A 13,893-nucleotide genomic window follows, 5' to 3' on the forward strand; every position below is an offset into this window, starting at 1 on the left:
ATTATTATCTACACAAATAATTATTATCTACACAAATAAATAATAATTATCTACACAAATAAATAATATCTACACAAATAAATAATAATTGTCTACACAAATAATTATCTACACAAATAAATAATTATTACCTGCGCAAATAAATAATTATATACACAAATAATAATTATCTACACAAATAAATAACAATTATCTACACAAATAATAATTATCTACACAAATAAATAATTATCTACACAAATAAATAATAATTATCTACACAAATAATTATCTACACAAATAAATAATTATTACCTGCGCAAATAAATAATTATATACACAAATAATAATTATCTACACAAATAAATAACAATTATCTACACAAATAATAATTATCTACACAAATAAATAATTATCTACACAAATAAATAATAATTATCTACACAAATAAATAAATTATTATCTACACAAATAAATAATAGTAAAAGCTTAGGTAACTGACCGATTTATTTATATATATATATATATATATATATATATATATATATATGTATATATATATATATATATATATATATATATATATATATATATATATATATATAGAGAGAGAGAGAGAGAGAGAGAGAGAGAGAGAGAGAGAGAGATTCCAACAGAGGAGTTGATATTTTTGTGATTTTCCGAGATAGATAGACTCTTTAACCGTTGAAAGGTTATGTTTGGTTGAAAGATATGTTTGCTTAGATTTCCTGGCCTGTTGTTCACTTGAAGAAAACGATTATCATTGTGACTTTTTGACCCAACCAGCTATGATAGTCTAAAATTGGCACAGAAGGGGGCCAATAAGAGCTGAATTATTTTTCTTTCTGTGAATAATCCACCAAATGCCCTTGCTAGTTAAAAATAGCTTGATTGCTGATACAAAATGATACGAAAAAGAAAAACAATTTCAGGAACATTAATAATTTTTTTTTATGAATATGATTCTTGTGTATTATCTAACCATATTTTATTTAGAAGTGACCTTAAAGGTCAAGGCCAAAATTGGCCTGTGTGGGAACTCAGATAATGGAAAGGCTTGGTTTCTGTCAGAAAATCACCTAATTAATATGCATAGGTGTGTGGCCAATTAGCCAATCAAGGTGAATCATATATTGCATAATGAACAGGGATTGGTTGGATGGAAAACTCAGACCAGCTCGAACATTGCCTTACCCACCCTTAATTTAAAAAGAGCCACAGAATAGGAGAGAGTGAGTTGTTGTTGGTTCATTGTTGTTGACAGTTAGGAGTTCGCAGTACAGTCCATCACCACCCTGTGCAAAAACACCCAGTTCATTGACCACCCAATACGGAAAGAAGAAATTGGTTGTTAAAAACAGAAAAGGCCTCATCTAAGTTACTATCAAGTAGACTGCCGGTGAAATAAAAATATGGTATATATTTTTATTTTATTTTTCTCCTGGTGATAATTGTACATAAATAACACTGCCTTCGTTATCAGAATTATTTTAATAAGTAATGCTTACAATAAAATCGAAACTTGCGTCAGAGTCAATTTCTCATCGCTTGTCAACTTGTGAATTAACTGCACATGAATGATACCAAATTGAAGCAATCTTTTTTTAGCGAACAGCCGGCAAAGAAGAGCTGATCGTCCAACTACTGCCCGGCATCTGGCCTGCAACGTCACATCAACCCTGTCATCGTAGAAGCAGCTGAGACCGTGCTATTGAACTTCTTTGAGTGTCCATGTCAAAACCATCAAGGACTACACTTGGGACCGGTAAACACCACGGTCTTCTTCATATTATATCTTAGTTGAAGGAGGCTGGGTCTTCGTTGTATTATAACTTCATGAAATAAAACATTGTTATGTGTTTTAAACTTGGATTTTGGTTTTGGTTTGATGGAGACACTGACCAAGGCAATATGATTGGCATTAAGTGTGGAATTCAAGCTCAGAATCCAGACAATGACAGCCCTGTCGGTGGGGCATTAGAATACGCCGACTGCCCCCCTGCAAAGGGTAAAAGTCCCTTAATGGGGGTCCTGGATATGACCTTAAACTATATCCAGCTTGTGGGCTTTGAGGAGTGTGGAGCCACCCTTTAATTACCATTGCTCCCAGGTCCACTCTGACCTGGAGTGGTAGTACCTGTTAGGGTCCCAACTATGGGTTAAATAGAAACCAACGTGAAAACAACAAATATATTCTATTAAAAAAAATTTTCTTCAAAATCTTTGGATTCGGCATTAAATAATCCGAAAAGAGTTGATATGCCGTAAAACAAAAACAACCAACCAACCAGACAATGACAATGAACAAACGATCTGTGCAATTGTGATACTATTGACTTTCTCCACCCCCAAAAGTGGTAGGAAGGAAAAAAAAAAAAAATTATAACAAAAAAAGGAAATAAGTTTATTAGCAGAACAAAAAATATAGGAAGTGATGTTAGTCGAAAAACAAATGAAGTTGTTCACCAAGGCACACAAAGAAAGCTGAAATAGGATTGTTAATCAAGGTGTGACAGTAGCTGGAACAAAATACCGGAGATAGAGGTTGATATGCTTAGGATAAGCTTTGCGACAGTTTATGGACAGTCTTGAGTTTTTAATAATGGAGGATAGTTTCCAGTTGGGGACAGTTGACAACAAGTTAGACCAGATGAAAAGAACTTTAGGAGGTTGAGATGACAAGATGAATTGATCAACCGATGGACAAACATAGCTTTGATAGATAATTATGATGCGGATGTTAGCGTTAGAAGGTACTTTTCCACGTCACACATGCACCCAGAGCTGATACTCACAGAATGTAGTTTCTGTTTTCTCTTGTTGTTTATTTTTTTATACTTGTGAACCTCTGCTTGCCTTTTCAACAGTCACCAATGTGAGAGACATAGACACAGCCATAACGAGAATGGAAGCTGAAAAAGAAGTCCCTGGAAACAGCATTGGGGTCGGCGATTGTGGTCAAGTGGGGTGTGGTGGGGTGGGGGCATATGGTATCACACAGTGAACACACAGACGCACATTGGTGAAATTATATTCAAGCTTTTTAAAATATGATCAACATTTTGTGTTGATTTTATCTGTTGATCAAATTTTTTTTACTGAAACTGTAACATCAATAAAAAGTTCTAAAATTCTGATTAACTCGTAGCTCGTGCTCCTTCGACATACATACTTTCGACTAACCAAATCAACAGCAAAATCCCACCTCTTCACTGTTGAAGTCTATAAATGCTGGAAAGCCTTTACTTTAACAGTTTTTTTCCTTGAATTGTTAGACTTTGGAATTCCTCACCCTCTTGTTCCAGTCCTGGATATGACCTTAAACTATATCCAGTGGTGAGGCCCCAGCTTGCAGGCTTTGGGGAGTGTGGAGCCACCTTTTAATTGCCATTGCTCCCAGGTCCACTCTAACCCAAAGTGGTAGTATCTGTTAGGACCTCAACTATGGGTTAAATAGAAACTGACTTGAAAACAACAAATATATTCTATTAAAAAATTTTTTTCCTCAAAATCTTTGGATTCGGCATTAAATAACCTGAAAAAGGTTGATATGTCATAAAACAAAAACAACCAACCCTCTTGTTCCCTGTTTTCCTGACTGTGCTAACGTGACAGAAGTTTAAATATAACCCGGACAGTCATCTTGCTGATCAACTTCTTACATATTTCCGACTAGATATGATCCCAAATAGGGTCTTCTGCCCAAGTGATAATATGTCTTGTTTAAGGTGAAAATGAGGAAAAACATAATTTTGTTTGAAATAAAATAAGTGCCTCATTGAATGGGGAATTATACTGAGATCAACTTCAGAAAAGTAATATTCTTAGATAATCTGCAAATTATTTCCTTTTGAGTGGACACTGTCAAGCCATTACCTCCAGTGGATATCTCAGTAGTCAGCTTCTGGGTGGTCGACTACTGACCACTGAAACTGACCAGAATCTTTTTCAAGTCAAAAGTACATATATGAGCAGGAGGAAGGAATCAGAGTCAGGCTTTCGAAGGCGAGTTGGAGTTGGACGTTTATATTATAGACCAATTTTTTGTTTATTTCTCGAATCTTCAATTTCTGATTCAATAAAGAAAACATGAATGAAAGATCTTTTTAATATTGAACAGAAAAAAAAGCTACACAATCAAATGACTAATGATGAATACTCTTTTATGTTCAAATCGTCTCATATCCAGTTGGAAGTACACACAAGCAATGAAAAATAATCCCTCGTGGGTTTTATGTAAATTTGAAACAACTTATCCTTCGTTGTGTTTGAATCTGAAAAAAAAAAGAATCTATTTTGATTTGAATGTTCTGAAGAAATGGAAATAAATGCACAACGATATTAAATCCGTAGTTTAACTCTAGTATTTATTTCCAGATCAGACACAAGATCAGGTAGGAGTTTGATAAAAATGTTTCTGTGGGACAAACTGTATTCGAACTTGGCACAAACAGGTTTTAAATGGATGTGATGATAACTATTTAGTCACAGTCACATCTAAACTACACCTCGTTTTATTGTTCTTTTTTTAATTATATTTCATAAATTCGCTTTACAGACCATGGGAAATGGAAAGTGAGCTTTCAAAATATAAATAATAATGTCTGATCCACTGGATTAGGGAAAAATAATGTTAAATACAGAGAAAGAGGGGGTAGAGTTATGTATATTCTCTATGTAGCTACAGTGAAAAACTGTGATACATCGACACATTGTTTATGGATAACTACATATGTAATGTTAAATAGAGAGAGAGAGAGAGAGAGAGAGAGAGAGAGAGAGAGAGAGAGAGAGAGAGAAAGATCGCTTGTACACACAGAGATTACATGTCAAATCAGCATAACATACTTGAACAAGATTAATTAAGCCGAATAATCATAAATGCAGATCTTGGCATATTCTTACAATTGGCAACGTTGAGTGCAGACTCATTCTTGTAAAAAGTAAAACGATCCAAAAAAGGGGATGACAAAAGAAATAACTCTATCATAGAGAAAAGAAAATTATTCTATTGTGAATATTAAATGTTGCTGTTCCAAACAAAAATTGACAGCATCAATCCAATCAGAGAAGTTTTGAATTGTAAAAGATTCCAGTCAGCAGAGTATAGTTCGCTTCTCATGTTAAGACGAAAAGCTATGACTAAAAAAAGAGATTCGGTATATTTTATACAACAATTCTGGTAGATAATTTGTTCATTCTTATCATCCCTGGCTATATATATAATCGTCCAAATCTTTGTGATTATAGGATGCTAAATAAACTGGATTTGCCTACCAGAAAGGTCACAAGAAAAAAAGGCTGCATTCATTTCTCTCTAGTTTTAATTCGATATTGTTTTGGGCCCTTTTGATTCAGCTAACATGTATGCAACGTCTCTTCTCAGCGATTTATCTTGATTATTCTGAAGAGGGCAAAATCTGAATATGCTCGGGCATATCAACATGACGAATACCTAAGCTGCAAAATAATGTCCAACTAAACAACTGTTCGACCTTTCTTGAAATTTACAATAATTTTCTTGTCTTATCATTTCATATAAAATCATAAATTTGGAGAAAAGAATTGATTTTAATTTGATTTTCGTGAACATTTGTTTGCAATTTCAAAGAATGCTATCTGGTTTCAGAAGTATTAGGATGATTTTTATTTTGTTTTGTTTTTTAACCAAATTAAAAAAGACAAGAAAATAGTAAAACAAGAAAATTTTTATTCTCACCCATTTTTGTTGAAAGCCAATTGACCCCCCCCCCTCCTCCCAGGTGTTAGGAAGTGTGGAAGAAAAGAAAAACAAAAAAAAAAACAAAAGAAGTAATAGCTTTATCGTGAGAACAAAGGTGGTGGAAAGACAATAGATATGAATTTGTTCACCAAGGCAGACAAAGGAGAGCTGATGTGCGGTTGTAATCAAGGTGTGAAAGTGAATGAGAACAAAATGGCCAGAGATATATTTAGAATTAGTTTTAGGGTTGGCAATGAGTTTTACGGCAGCTTTACAACATTGGGAAGTGTCGGCAAGTTTTGTAACAATGAGTTTATATTTGAAGAAGTTGGCAACAGTCAATGAGAGTTTGTGACATTTTATAACAGTCCAATTGAGGACAGTTGGGAGTTAGACACAGTCCAAGGCAAATCATGGCTTGGAAAAGGTTGGGAGAACCTTGGGAGGTCAAGATAAGCTGACATCAATTGACGAACCCTGTTTTGACAGAACATAGATGTGGACCTTAGAGTGTATAGGGTCAATGGTGTCACATGCACAGAATCAGAGTGCAACTAATATTTACAGAAAATGTCAGTCGGTGTTTTCCTTTTGAGTTGTTTTATTTTATTTTTATTGTGAGAAATGATGATACGGCCAAAAGAGAAAATGGAACGGAAGAAGACTCCAAGAACAGCGTTTTGGTCTTTAATGTTGTCGAACAGGGGACTACATGGTTTCACACTTGAAGTAATGCGTAAATACAACTAAAAATACTATTTCAAATTTAAATGTGACAAACCACTGAAAATGTGAACATGATGAGCCCGAATATGAATCAAACGGTTGACAAAGTTTTGACATACATTATCGCCTCCTTGAAATAGTCCATCTTTGCTTAACATGTAGAAGAGTGGTTTCCAACAATGGCGGCACACTATTGAGCTCTTTAAATTTTTGCAGCACACTATTGAGCTCTTTAAATGTTCGTGGCACAGGTATCATAAAAACCGAATTATATTCTACAAATAAATCAATGCAATAAAATAATAAGAAATAAAGATCATATATAATTTTTTTTATTCATATAAATAAATCATATCAGGTATTCAGTATTCTTCCATAATCCAATTTTTTTTACTCCATTGTGCTTTTTTTTGTTTCTCTTGTTTTATTTTATTTTTTATAGCTGTGAGCCAGTGCACCCCCTTGGCAGTCGACAATACAGGGGAAACAATGATACAACCAAGAAGAGAAGACGAAGAAGAAGAAATCCACGGCACATGATGTTGGTGTCAATAGCGATGTCAAATTATCAGGCATACACATGGTTTTGTCATAAAAATATTAAAATATTTTTCATTCATTTCATTTATAATTTTCTTTTTCTATGGAAGATCCACGGCATATGATGTTGGTGTCAATAGCGATGTCAAATTATCAGGCATACACATGGTTTTGTCATAAAAATATTAAAATATTTTTCATTCATTTCATTTATAATTTTCTTTTTTGCTATGGGAGAGCAATTTATATCCACTTTATAATGAATTTAAAATTTTGATTTGAATTCTTCAACATCAACTAAATTGAATAAAAAGATCCTTTTTCTTTAGAATCAGCCCAATGAAATGTACAGAAGGTCCCACATATTGGCTGCAGGAAAAACAGGAGAGTCCATTCTCTGTTTGGCTTATTGAACTGCTTGCATTTGCGACAATATTGTCAGATGGGGGAAAAACTTGCTATTTATAAAGTCTAGTGTGAAAAAGAATAATCATTTTTATTATCATGTGAATATGGAAATTCAGTTGACAGGCAAAACAGCTTTGTAACCGGTGTGGATCATCTACGGTGAGTGGACTGTGATGATTGACATTTTTCCCAGAATTTGAGAAAACTGGAAAAAATAACATTTTAGAAAAAGTGCATGCTGGTGGGTCGTTTGTGGATGAAAAGCTGCTTAAATCTGATTGCAATGTTTGTGATTCGTTGGAAAGTATAGAAAGCAGAAATCGTGTTCCTCCAAGATTTTTCACGATCTTTGACCATTGAATAAAACTATGAGAATAACCATTACTATTTCCAATGCAATATAGTAGAACCCTGGGATACATGTTTTTTTCAGGTTACGATGTGGAATACAATGTTTTTCCGGACCCTAGTTACGGTATTTTCACCGTGTTAGAGTGTTATTTATAATGTTATTTGATTATATACTGTGCTGTATTTTGTTACTAATTTTTAATTAGTGCTGCATAAAATGTTGCTGTTGTTATTAATTTTTTAATTAGTACTGTATAAAAAATGTGGTCCATACGGCCATTTTATCTTACGATCCCAACCCCAGAACGGATTAATGCTGTATCCTGGGGTTCTACTGTATAAGACATTTTGAGAAGAATAGATGGTTATAGTCAAGATTATTTGCTCCTTTTTGACTTCTGGTTTCTGTTCCACAGATGGGACAATAGTAACAAGCAAGGTCCATACCTTGCTTGTTACTATTGTCCTGATTCATGACCAACTTTCTTTCAGATAATGTGAAGGCTTCTTTTTGCCTCAAACCATGTCTAATTATCCAGGCAAATAGACTGCAGAAACCGGAAGTCATAAAGAAGAGACAATCTTGACTATAACTGAAAAGATCTTTACAATGATAAAAAAAAAAAGTAAAAAAATTGTTCACAAGAAAACAATATAATTATAAAACTCTGGACCATCCGGACATCCTTGCTTGCTTGAATCTAGTCTTCAAGGATCAGGCAATTCCATTTTTTAAAAAAGGGATGATAGATGAATTTATATTTATACACACACACACACAATCACGTTGACACACCAGATCAGTGAAGTTAAGCAACGATAAGCCTGGCCAGTAACAAATAGGTGACTATCTGGGAAGGATAGGTACTGTATTTACATTTCCAGACTGGTATATGGGGACGTTTTAAATCACTAGGAGAGATGCATCCCCAGTCTTTGTTAAGACATGTATCTAGAAGGAAAACTCTGATGTAAAAACCTGTGGTCTACTGTATACTCTGTCTTGTGACAGCCATTGCACCGACAAAGATTAGCAGTAATACTAAAAAGTGTGATTGGTTCTACAAAGCCTTCATCACTATACACAAATCATCTGTGTGGATTTTCAAACAACTTAGTTGTTGCGGTGGAATCTCATATGTCAAAATCGATGGGAGAGTCCATTTATATATATACGTGTGTGTGTGTGTGTGTGAGAGCGTAGCTCAGAGGCTAAGGAATGAGAGTGAAGAGTTATATGTTTTGGTTTTGATTCAAGCTGATGACACCCAAGTCACATATATATTTTTTAGTTTTGATCCCACTACTTTATATTAAATTCAATCATATTTAAGCATATCTTACAACCGGGCAACCTGCTAGTATGTTCCTAGTTTGGATTAAGAGTTACCATTCAAGCAAGTGTGTGTATATATATATATATATATATATATATATTTTCCTCAAAATATTTCTGAAAGAACTCTTCGCATGAATTGTTTCCATATTTATATTCTTATATTTTTTATATTTTATAACAACAACTCATAAAATTTTTACTTTCATCTCATGCAATAACCAGTAAATGCATAGGAATGCTAATATCTAGCATTTATATCTGATTATTTTGCTAACAGTTTTCCCTCTGATTAGAAAAACTAGCATTTTTTTAAACTTCACGGATTAAGGATTACCTGGCACATTAATTTTGGAGTATTCTGCCGAATAATAAAAACTAATTGTAAATTTCTATTTTACAGTTTTGTTCTTACTATATATATATATATATATATATATATATATATATATATATATATATATATATATAAAGCTGAATGTCTGTGTGTGTGTCTGGTCATGAATAGGCTCCTATATGGTTGACTATTTTAAAAAACGGATCACATATGATGATAGAAGATGTATCGAGACACAGGAATGGGTATGTTTGATCTGGCAGAACGGTGGTTCATTAAAATTGTGGGGTCTGCGTTCACGCCTGGTTCACAAAGTATGGAAATAAAAAATTTTAAAAAAACATTTACATCTGGCCTCTATAGAATGGAAATAGGCACAAACTTTAATAAAGACTTTTCATTCATATCTATCTGTGTAAGTATACTTTGATAATTATGTTTCAGTTTGAAGAAATAAGGTATAATAAAATTATGGGGTGTTCATTCGCACCTGACATCCATAGAATGGAAATATGTCACAAAGTTTAACAAGGTTTTTGAATATAGATCCACAGAATATTGTGATAAGTGTTTCAGTGTGCACAGGTATGGTATAATAAATTATGGGGTTTATCTATTTTATTTTTACTTTCATCATATTTTGCTTTGGTTTTGATACCCCAAAATTCAAAACTCTTCCTTTTCATAACCTATCATACTTTCATAAATCAGTCCATTTTCTGTAGGGTGTTTTTGAACCCAGTCAACGACGGGTACTTTTGCTAATATATATATACTAGCGAGGGGTACCTTGGAGGTGTGTGTGTGGGGGGGGGAGGGGGTAAAAAAAAAAAAAAAGTATGTATGAGGAGCAAACCCGAACCGGTGAGGAAAAGTTATAAATTAAAGTGTGAAAAAAAAAAAAAAAAAAAGTGCGACGTTAACTATTGCCCCACTGCGAGATGCTAACGAAAACACATTTGAATTTATTTAATTACTTAGATTTGGCAGGTGCCCGTTTTAATGAGTTAATGAGGTCAAGTTTGACTGCAGGATTTTAATTTTCCCAAGATGTTATAGGAAAAAGATTAACCCACATGCGGTGAGCGACAAATGTTGAATATTTATCTTTCCGAAATCGAGCAAATTAAATAGACAGGCGAGCTTCGTTGTTAACTGTGAGAAAAAGTTTTAAAAATTTGTGAAGCGACCGACCGTTTCTCTTAAAGAAGCCTTTTGTAGACATACAGAAAAAGCGAACACACATACATACATTTTCGCTTTTATATTTATATATAACTAAACCTGTGTCATTCAGACAGATTCGTGACTAATCAGTATTGCTAGATAGAAGTGGACATATTATTAATGCTGAGATTTGAAATGCAGATGTTAGATCACTTCTGATCGCGATCAGTGATGTCAGATGTCTTTCCATTTGGGATAACAGATTAGGAGTGGAAGAAGTTATACCACTTAAATAAGTTTCTTTCATTTGTTTATACATTCTACGATACTGATAACCTAGAGAACTCAATTATCTTTATTGAAGAGTACTGCCTTATACTAATTGGAAACCATTTCTTCTACTGAAGCATGCCACCCGTAAAGGAGTGTGTATATAAATAATATATATAGATTTGGATACATTATAACACAGCAGAATATTGAATTTATGACATAATATGATATAATCGTGCTCTAAAAACTAAAAATTAGCAAATATTTATGTGTAGACATATTTCAGAAATTCTTTTTTAATAAACTCCTTTTCAACACAGATAAAAAAAAAAACTATTCTTTCTATGTGCATATATTTGATGTTGAATTTTGTAAGCATGATTACATAATATTGATTATTCCATAATATTTTTATTCTACTGAATTATAATATATCTATCTATCTATATATCTATAATTTCAGGTTAATATTTTTAGAGGTGAAAGAACCAATGAATTAGTTCATACCAGAGTGCTCAATACCGAAGTAGAGTAAAATATACTTTTTATTTGTTTTACATAAGCATTTATATGTCACTACACATCCATGAGCATGTTTCGGTCAGCCAGTTACAAGTAATTAGAGACTTCTTCAAGCGATATTGCTTATACAAAAGTAGAGTCCATAACCATATTACAAACTCTGCTTTTGTATAAGCAACATTACCTAAAAAGATTTCTAGTTATTTGTAACTGGTTGACTGAAACATGCTCATGAAGGTGTGGTGACATAAAAATGCTTATGTAAAACAAATAAAAGGATATATATATATATATATATATATATATATATATATATATGTGTGTGCAGTATAATTCTCCAAGTTTCAAATATCAAGTTTTCTCAGTTGGTCATTTACTACTTTACAAAAGATATCCATTACAATATTGTTTCATATTGCAACTAACAAAATTATGTAATTGCTGCATATTTAGTCACGTACTCAGATGTTTACCTTAAAAAACTTATAAAAACATCATTTTGAACAACTTACATGGTTCATATAACCGACACCCGCTGCTGTTCCTTCTCAGTTATATATTTATATACATATTCCTCTAAAGGTGATGCATTCTGGTAGAAGAAATGATGATTTCCACCGAGCTCAGTGGGACTTAAAGTCCTAACATTGAGCTAAATTACATAGAGTATTCTGTAGTATCTTAGTGATTTGCAATGTCTGAGCTCCATCTATGGTCCCTTCTTGCCAAACTTTCATGAAAAACACCCGTCTAGCCAAAACCACTATCAATAATTTTCCCCATTCTTTATCTGTGCCTAAACCTAAATGTAGATTCCATGAACAAAGCTTCTTTCTTAGAACTGCACACATGTGGAACTCTGTTCCATTTCCCTGCCTTCCCACTGACTACAACTTGATTATCTTCAAGTCAAACATAAACAAGTTCTTGATGAGCTGCCCCCTTAAGTAATCCAATTTACCAAATTTTCACTACCAACGATTACTACAGTATTGTCCTCTTGATTACTGTACACTCATTAACCCTTATACTCGAGTGGCCTCTTGGCCTTGATAAATGGCGATTCCTTTGTAAAAAAAAAAGTTTCATCATCTTACATTTATATGTTCATAGTGCCGTCTCTTTGTTCTATTAAGCGACAACTAAAGTTAAAAGATTTGACTTTCTTTACTATATGTACAAGTTGTTTTTAGAAGAAAAACAATGAGAGAAAACCCGTGATTACAAAGAAACTTTATGATCAACTGATAAACTCAGAAAATATAACTGGGGAAGGGGTAGCATCAAAAATACAAAATGATGAACTATAAAACTTTTACTGAACCATGATAAATAACAAAGAACATTACTTAATTTCATTTTCTTTTAAACATATTCATAGCCCTTTACTGCCAAAATTAATTTTTTATGTAATAAATTTTTTAATTATGAAACCCACAAGTGACGGAAGTTAGTGTGCAACTGATGCACGAACATGAACAAACCCCTCATTCACTTGTCGAACCATGTATAGACCCATACTTTGAAAACCAGTTGGGTTTACAAGTCATAAGAGTAAGAAATATTTCCTATGCAGGTGTTTTTTGAATGGTGACTTGAAAGTACAATTTGGCAGTAAAGGATTAATTAAGACACAGTTTGGTTTGAAAACATTAAAGTTCTGCTTTTTTGTAAGTATCAGTTACTGGAAATCCTGCAAGAAAATTGTCATTTGAAGATCAAAATATTGAAAAGGCAAATAAACGAACAAGAAGAATAATTCCAAGATATCTTTAATAGTTTCCAAGTTCTATCTTTGATGAGAACAAAAAATGAAAAGACCAAATTCTTTTGTTTCTCTTGTGAGTGGCGGCCATTAGAAATGTTACTATGGTAACGGATCAGTTTCCAAAGGAAACAAACAACTTTTAATTTAATTAATTTTTTTTTACTTGAAACAATTGTAAAAAATAAAAACAACAAAAAAGTTTTTTTTTTTTTTTTAAACTATTAAAAAAAGAAACAAAAAAAAATATTCGATCCTGTTTTAAAAAATGTGTTTCTGTTTCAGGATCATTGGTTTTAAGCAATAAGAATACGAAGAGAAATTAGTTGAAAAAAAAAAAAAAAGTCTCTATAAGCGACAGCCACACGGCGTGAGCGTGGAGGCAGCACATTCAGAATTCAATATTGCTTTCTTGAAGAGCATTATTAACTTTATGTTTGTGTTATATTGTTATTGTTTATGAGTAAAGGCAAAGGCAGAGAAGGGAACAAAAAAAAAAAAAAAAGAAATAACTCAGTTATTAACAAATAAATTCAAATCACAATATATTGGGGAAAACAAAAGCTTCTACAGTTGACATTGCATCTGGTAGGATAGCAAAGATGTTTCTGCCAGCAAATGTATCTATCTTGCTGCTACCTCCCCCCTCCAAACAAGCCATGATCAATAACAGCAGAAAATGATCAAGGGAAATAACTACTCAGTTACCAAGATCCCCCCTCCCCGCTACTATCCTGTTTCCAAAT

The sequence above is a fragment of the Euprymna scolopes genome, chromosome 5 (assembly GCF_053919585.1).
Source record: "Euprymna scolopes isolate OS-2025 chromosome 5, ASM5391958v1, whole genome shotgun sequence".
Classification (NCBI taxonomy): Eukaryota; Metazoa; Mollusca; class Cephalopoda; order Sepiida; family Sepiolidae; genus Euprymna; species Euprymna scolopes.